Source organism: Artemia sp. Qi Xiang Cuo, chromosome 9 (genome assembly GCF_049724085.1).
Source record: "Artemia sp. Qi Xiang Cuo chromosome 9, ASM4972408v1, whole genome shotgun sequence".
Classification (NCBI taxonomy): domain Eukaryota; kingdom Metazoa; phylum Arthropoda; class Branchiopoda; order Anostraca; family Artemiidae; genus Artemia; species Artemia sp. Qi Xiang Cuo.
This window is the reverse complement of record NC_142802.1, coordinates 46,542,667-46,551,507: the sequence shown is the minus strand read 5'-3', so window position 1 is coordinate 46,551,507 and position 8,841 is coordinate 46,542,667.

Sequence of the window (8,841 nt, the reverse complement as noted above, 5' to 3'; positions counted from 1 at the left end):
CAGATGGTGTAATTTCTTATTAAGATTCTATGACTTTTAGGGGGTATGACTTTTATACATTTCTTGTAAGAGGAGAGTGACGCATGGTATCAATATAGACATTTGCTTTTGTTTATTGCGTTAAATACGCCAGTGCAGGAAGTTTTGTTTAATATGTTAGTTTGTTTCCTACTTATTTATTTATATATTTTTTTCTCTCTCTCGCTTTTTGTGTTTAGTTGTTGTATTTTTATGTGTGTTATTTTTTAAAAGAGCATTTTTTTGTTTTTTTTTCGTTGAGAAAGGCTCCCGGACGTGGGGCCGAAATATTCGGAGCATCTTTTTATAGAAAATAAGGCAATAAAAATAATTTCTTATAGAAAATAGGTTTTTCGAAAATAAGGCATATTTTCTCATGCTCGTGACTTTTGATGGGTCAGACTAAACTTTATGAATTTTATATATTTGAAATCAGCATAAAAATCCAATTTGTTTAGCGTACTTATTGGTATCAAAATTTCGTTTTTTAGAGTCTCGGTTACTATTGACCCGGGTCACTCCTTACTTACATTCCACGAGCTGTTTGATTTTATTTCCTTTTAGTTGCAGTAGCCTAACTCCTGTGTTTAGTAATTTCAGTTCGTTCTAAGTTTGGCTCGAAAATTGATTTCAATACAATCTGATTGGAAAGTTAAAGGAAAATAAATAAAATAAAATTGTTTAGCAAAACTAATTAGTTAAATAAGTAAGCTGTAGTGATACCCTCACTGTAAAAAAAAATTGATTTCCAACAAAATGTTTTGCTCGAATTCAAACAAGTCAAAAAATTCCAATTTTTCTGTTGGAATTGTGACTTGCTTATTGAATCCAACAAATTATTGAAATTATTAAGATGCACTTTTCACTAGAAAAAAAGTAATTTTCGACACAAATAGGTTATATTAATCAAAATTGTGTGGACTTTAACAGTAGACTGAAATTTCTAGAATATCAAATTGAATTTGACTATGGGGCCATTTAAAGTGAATTCATGTACAAATGTTCTTATGAACATACATTAATTTATGCACTCACATTTTTAGCTTTTAATTAATATTTCGGAGCAATGGAAGAACATCATATGAATCTTATCCCTAATGTCTTATGGAATAGTTACAGTGTATTAAAAAAAGAGAAACAATCTTGGCCTTTTCTATATAAACACAAGTTCGAACTTATTAAATGTTAATATCATTCTTTTGGGGATTATTTCTGTAGTATTATTACTTTGGTTTCGCTGGAAACCGACGATTCCACCAAATGTTATGATGAGTGGAACAATCTGCCTCTGAGCAGGAGAAGAACCTGTTCGGGCTTATATCTGAATCTGGTCATTAATGACCATTCCTGGAAGCTGTTACGTAAGATTGTAGGCCAAATAAATTGAACAACGATAGTAATGGAAATCCAAAAAACAAGATAGAAATCCAACATGCTGTTTGAAAATTCAATTCGGGTATGGGAATCCAACATTTTGTTTCTCAATAGATTGGATATTCAATAATGATAATGGAATTCAATAATGGAATTCAATTTAAGCTGTTGAAATTTCAATTTTGCTGATGATAAACATTACAAATAATTTTTGTTGAATCTCAAACAATTTTTTTATAGTGCACCACGGGCATATACGTGAAAAAAAAAACACTTAGTCTAACTAGAATTGATGAATGCCGTTAATTTACGGTAGCTAAGGGGAGGAAGATGGAGGGTACTGAAAAGTATTTTTCAAATTCCAGAGACGACAATTTTCTTGTGTTTTCAATATCTTTTACAAAAATAACCACGAAAACACGCTTATTTGCAATGAAATTTCAATGTTTAAATTATCCACTGTGTATGGTAAAATCTGGACACTAGGATCAGCTAATACCGAGTTTCGGAACGGGCTGAATTTCGTATTAGTAAAATCCCATTGTGAATAAGCTTAAGCCCCATTTTTTCTTTGCTTTCTTTCCGGTGGGTTAGTATTTTTTTTATATTTCAGGGTATTGTTTAAGCCTAATTTTCATCGGTGAATATATTTGGTACGCGAGTCGTTATATTTTTGAAAAAAATGTTTAGTGGAAAAAGAATAATAATCTTTTACGTTAGTAAACAAAAAAAAACAAATTTTTATAAACTGAAAGTAATGAGCAACGTTAAAGCTCAAACGAACAGAAGCAAACAGAAATATTTAGTAAATGAAGGGGTTACCCCCCCCCTACTCAATACCTTGCTATTTACGTTAAAGCTTTTACAAAAAGCTTCTTATTCTAATTAAACGGCCCCTGTGTCTCAGTAGCCGTTCTTAAGAAACTGGGACAAACAGAAAAACATTAGCGTAAAAAGCAGGGTATCGAAGAGAAGGGCAACCCCTTCATATACAGAATAATTTCTGTTAGTTTTAAGTTTTAATGTTGCTCCTTACTTTCAATTACAAAACTAGTTTTTTTATTTAACTTCTGGTCGTTTTTCAAATAATGCCGATAAACCTGGATCACCCTCCATGAAATATCCCTCCCCACCCTCAGGAAAAATTCCTCCGTGGAAATTTACTCACACGTAAAATAAGCCCTCCCCCTCCAGAAAGTTCCATCCTCGCTGAAAATTTCCCCCGTAAAATTTCCTGTGGATGATTCAGCCTGAAAAATTCCCCTTAGCATACTTTCATTTGAAAAAGACTTTAAATTTTAAAGACTTTAAACATTTAACTCAGGAACTTCTTGGAAGTGTGTAGAAAGCGAGGCTCTGAATAGATACACACCTACAGCACAAAATCCCCCCTTCTGCCGCAAAATGTCTGTATACTTCCTAATAACAGTTACTATACTTAAACAATAGGCAAATTTCATAGCTTACAAGCGTCTCCCGTAGAATTTATTAGAATGTATTTAAGCCTCTCCCCACGGACTCTAGGGGTTCATTTTCCCCATAAAGACATAGTTATTGGACCTTTCAACTATATTGAACAAAATGGCTGTCTTAAATATTTTGATCGGATAACTTTTGGGGGAAAGGGGCGAGGGAGAGGGCCAAGTCACCTGTCAATCTTATCAGTCACTTAAAAATGACACCAGAACTTTTAATTTTCGTTCGAATGCACCCTCTCCCCACCTTCTAGGACTATTATTTCGATACGAACATCCCTAGAAGAAAGAAGAAGGAGAAAAAAAACACATCCGTGATCTTTCTTCTGGCAAGAGATGCAAAATTCCACATTTTTGTGTATAGGAGATTGAAACTTCTATAATACGGTTCTCTGATATGTTGAATCTGATACTATGATTTTCATTAAGATTCCTTGACTTTTAGGGGGTTTCCCCCCTACAGTGTTAAAAAAAATTGTTTGAGATTCAAAAAAATTGTTTGTAATGTTTATCAAGAACAAAATAGGAATTTCAACAGCTGAAATTGAATATTGGAGACCATTTTGGAATTCCATGATTATTATTGAATTTCCAATTTATTGAGAAACAAAAATATTGAATTCCCACACCCGAATTGAATTTTCAATTTGTTGACAAAACAACATGTTGGATTTTAAGATCCTTTTTGGGTTTCCATATAGTTTACTGGATTTTCCGTTCTTTTAGTGTATTTCCATCACCAGCATTGTTCAATTTCCTAAGTCTACAGTCTAATATCTAGATCCCAGAATTCAATTTCCCTTTCTTTTTTCTCAAGCATCAATAAATACCAGAAAAAAAACTCATTTATGTTACAAGAAAAGAAAATTACAACAAAAATTTCTCACAGATAATATGACACCTCTTAACGGCTGCATTTTGTTCATGGTGGAAATCAGTAAGCAATGGCGTAGTAGCAGGCCGACAGAAGACACTTGAGTAAGAAATATCTTCCGATTAGGAAAACAGTGACACGTGGACCTGAAATTAAGATGAAATCAAATCGAGGCACAAATAAAAGAAATGCTTCCCCCTTTTGTCTACCTCCAGAGCTGAATGGTTGCAATAATAATGCCACGAACCCTGTATGTTCTGAATACCTAGGTACTTCATAATACCTTCCCGGACACGCTTTGGTACTTGTGTACCTTCTGGAACACACACGCTATGTTATATAGGGAAGATGCGGGTTTCTTTCAAAACGGGTTTCTTTCAATAGAGAAATGGATTGCAAAGCGTGGTTTGTTATTGGGTTTACAATATTTAAACTATTGTTTTTTGGGGTTTAGGGGAAAAAAGGTACCTAGGTTTGGTTAGATATTTAATGTATGCTATGCTTTACCCCCACCCCCCTAATGTGCAAACATATAGCCGAAACTTGTTTCTAAACTATTTTATTTTATCCTATTTTGTTTTACTTCATTAGGATTAACCAAAATTTCACTTTTCGCTCGTGTTCCAGATAGTACATAAGTACCCATACTTTAGCCTGTAGACCCATCCCTGACAGTTTCATTTTTATAACCTAACCCCTTTCCAACATAGCCAAAAGTAGCTAAAGTAGAATTGGCACTGTTCTATTAGCTTTAAGGCACGCAAGATAAATGATAGAAGAAAGTAGTCAAACAGGTTCTTTCAACGGAGAATTGGATTGGAAACAGTCGTTTATAACTCGTGTTTACAATATTTAAGCTTTAGTTTTCTGGGGTTTAGGGGGAGAAAAGGTACCTAGGTTAGGTTACGTATTTAATATATGCTATGCTTTATCCCCCAGTCCTCCCTAATGTGCAAATATATAGCCAAATTTTGTTTCTAAACTATTATATTTTTATCCTATTTTGTTTTATTTCATTAGCAATAACCAAACTTCGCTTCTTGCGTGACTTACAGCTAATAGAACAGTACCGTAGAATTTTACCAATTTTTTTTTCTTTTATACAAATAGGCCTACACTATCTTAAACATTTTGGGAAACATAAGACACAAGTTATCACTGTTAATAAACTAAAGTGAATACTTACCATCGCAATTAGACTTCTCTCTCTGATCTCTCTTAGTCAGAATGTCTTCTCTCTCTGATCTGAATGCCCCCTAGGCAAAATAGTCGCTTCGTCGTTTAAAGGTCTTATCATTAAATCTACTTCTGTATTATACGTTTGTAGCTGAAGGAGATGATTTTTTTTTGTCAAATTGATCTCAAAGCATAATAGTCGAAAACAAGATAAGAGACAAATTAGGTCTTGGGAGGAGATTTAGTTGCCCTCCAATCTTTATGGTCTCTTAAAAAATTCACTAGAACTAAAAGCAACAAATTGAAACGTATCCGTGATCTGTCTTCCGGCAAAACACACAATTCCACATTTGTGCAGATAGGAGATCGCAACCTCCACAATAAAATTTTCTGATACGCTGAATCTGAAGGTCTGATCTACATTAAGATTTATTGACTTTGGGGGGGGGGGTGTTTCTCCCTCCTTCGAAAATCAGGCTCCCTGTTTTCAAAATCCCTTAATGAAGTTTATATATTTGCAATCTGCATAAAAACCCCATTCTTATCAATTGTTATCAAAATTCCATTTTTGAATTTCGTTACTGTTGAGCTGAACTGTTTGATAAAAATTATTGGGCTAACGTCCTATTTTTTAATTAATCCTGCAGCAGACTGGAGTTTTGAAGCACTATTCATGTTATTAAAGTGTAGTATTTCTGAGTACAAATGAAATATGTACTATTTTAGGAAATTCGCTTTTTTGGGGAAGGTTTTGGTTCCTTTACGTGTACGTAAAGGACCGAGATACCCTTACATGCCTTTTCTTTCCTTCGATATATTTGCTTACTTGGTTATTCAGCATAAGCAGCAAATTTATGGCAAATCCAGGGAAAATTTTTTTTTAACGCTTTTTGGGTCTCATTACAAGAATGACGTTCATCGCAAAAACAAAAGTTGTCCCCACAAAAGGATTTTCGTTATTAATTAGAAAAAAATTAATTCAGAAAGCAATATATTTTCACCCTTAGTACTGTTAAGATTAAGGTAGCATCTTACCTACAGAAACTCTCAAAAAACGTATTTTAAAAAAGTGATTGTAAAAGTTAAAAGATAATTTTTGCACATAAATTTCTGCGTGTTCATTTTGCAGACAAGTAAGCTCAACTTATTTAAAAGTAAAAATATATTTTCTTATTTTTATTATTATCTTTTAATACTCAAAGTTCAATTAGCACCGCCCATTTTCTGCTATAATTCGAATAACTGAACATATTATTTTCAATGATCCTATAGTCAAATTTAAAATGATATTCAAGAAACTTCAAACTACTGTTGAAATTCAAAACCTGTTGATTAATATAACCTATTTACGTTGAAAATTACATTTTTTTCAACTGAAAATCACATAAATCTTTATGATTTCAATAATTTGTTGGAATTCAGTAAGCAATTCACAATTCCAACAGGAAAATTGGATTCTTTATGACTTGTTTGAATTCAATAAGCAAGTCACAATTCCAACAGAAAAATTGGATTTTTTTGAATTGTTTGAATTCGAGCAAAACATTTTGTTGGAAATCAATTTTTTTTTTATTTTTACAAAAAAAATTTACAGTATAGTTACAATATCAGATGAATTTTCTCAGGCTTGTAACTTTTCATGGGTAACATTAAATTTGATGAATCTTATATTTGGAATGAGCATAAGAAGTTGATTGTTTTGGTGTACCTATTGATATAAAAATTTAGTTTTTTTATAGTTTCAGTTACTATTGAGCCGAGACACTCCTTACTTATAGTTCGTTACCTCAAACTGTTTGATTGTAAATGAAAAACATTAATACTGAAAAAGGGATACACATTGAGACTAATTTTCACTTCAATTTTTTGATAATTTTGGCCAAGAAGCATTACAAATGCAACACAGAACATTTTCCGCCATGATTATCCATTTTCTAAAGATCTTGTCATGTGGCTGAGAAGAAATTTTTTTTAACAAGGCAAGGGTGTGTTCAGGTTTTTTTTTCGGGGGGGGGGATTACAAAAGACATTTAAAACGCATCAACATTTATTTCTATGGATTTTTTACTACGTTTTTAGGCGTCGGACAAATATTTTGAGGAGGGGGGGGGAGGTAAAACCCTGAAACCCTTCCCACTGAATACGGCCTTTGTATGAGCATAGAAAATAACAATAAAACAAAGCCTGGCAGAGGAGGTCCAAGAAGCTCATAAATTTTAGCAGGATTATCATTGTACTTCTGCTTTATCGAAAACTGCCTTATCAGCAATCTTCAGCGGATATTTCACAAGGAAACCGTTGAGCAGTATTTTCATGGCTGATGAATTCCCAACACCACTTGCATTACTGGTCTTTTCTACTACTTTCGGTTTCTCAGTAATATTTTCATTGCTGGTTGAAAGTCAATTTCTAGATTCTTCATGACGAAAACTTGTGGTTTTATTAGATGATTGGAGTAATTCTTGGAACACCTTCAGAAGCATCTTTGTTTCCGCAAGCGTTAGCAAAGAACTGGATGCCATGTTTTACTTGGATTGTCGAAGCTTTAAAATAAGAAAAAAAATATCAAAAGATAGGTTTCATATTATGGTAGAAAATAGAGCAAAACAAATTAAAGAAAAGTGATGATTCCTTAGTCTGTATTGCTGCGACTTTGCAATGAAGGGACAGTAAAGCTTTAAAAAAGATCGCCCGATTTTAAAAATCCAAAATACTCATAATTCTCAATTTGATCGTTCAGTTATTATAGCTGTGAGGTCAAGAATCGCTATTTATTTTAAGTTTTTCTTACATTTTATTGTGACCTCTTACTTTTTTTTCCTATTTACTTTTGTAATATGTTACTTTCCCTTTCACGAATGAAAATAGATTACTATTTTTTTCTACTTTGACAGCTGAACCATAAAAACTGAATAGGTGGTGAAAGCGCTGGAAAACCTAATTTTTTTTCTGATTATGATATATTCAGTCTCTGAAAGATTTTCCTTATAGGTTTACTTGAAAATCCTTCAGTTTGCTTTTGATTTCTTTTGGTTATCAGGTTCTAGTAATCATGTTCTATTTTTTTATAGTTATCTTCATCTCTCTTTTTTCAGTAGCATTGCTCAAATTTTACGAAATAACATAAAAAAAGAGTAACTTTTTATGGGTCTATCATTCCTCAGATAGATCTTTAAAGGCAGAATTTCCTCAACCCGATTCCCCTCTGAGCAGTAATGGCTGAAGACCTCTAGGCCATGCCCTTGAGCGTATATTCTGGAAATCCTAACATCCTTTTGGAATCTTGGCCTTCAGACCAAGAAATTATGTATTTTCTGCGGAGAGTTTCCCTACGGATGTAGAAATCATGGGCAGATAACAAAAAGAGATAAATTTAACAAAAACATGTTATTATCCAAAGGGAGGGGACTTTTGAGAGCCCATGGGCCAGTATCAGATTGGAAGGAAACAATTCTTGTATGTATTTCTTAAGCCCTTAAATGGTGTAAAAGCAATCCAAGTCCAAGCAACATTTAGTCCTCTTTTGTTTCGTTTTAGATTGAAAATATGTTTAAGAGCTGTTTACAAGAACTTCCAGAAACTTTTTCTATAGAGTATGCTGAACTCTCCCATATACTTGGGATTTTAGAGAACATTCTTCCGTCATATTTTAAACATGTAAGTTTACCAAGAGAATAATCTTTTCAAAATGGCCCAATGACTAATTTCACATGTCCCATAATTGTTTATCGTGACTAAAGGCAACTCTGCGGCCAGGTAAGTATGATTGGTTAAAACCTAACATTTTACTAACATCCTGACTTCAATCCAGCTTTAAGTAATTCCACTTAAGGGCACTTTAATCAAATTATGGCGAGTAGTCTTTGGCTATCATTTGCTTTAACGAAGGACTAACAAATCAAAATGATGCCTACACACATATTA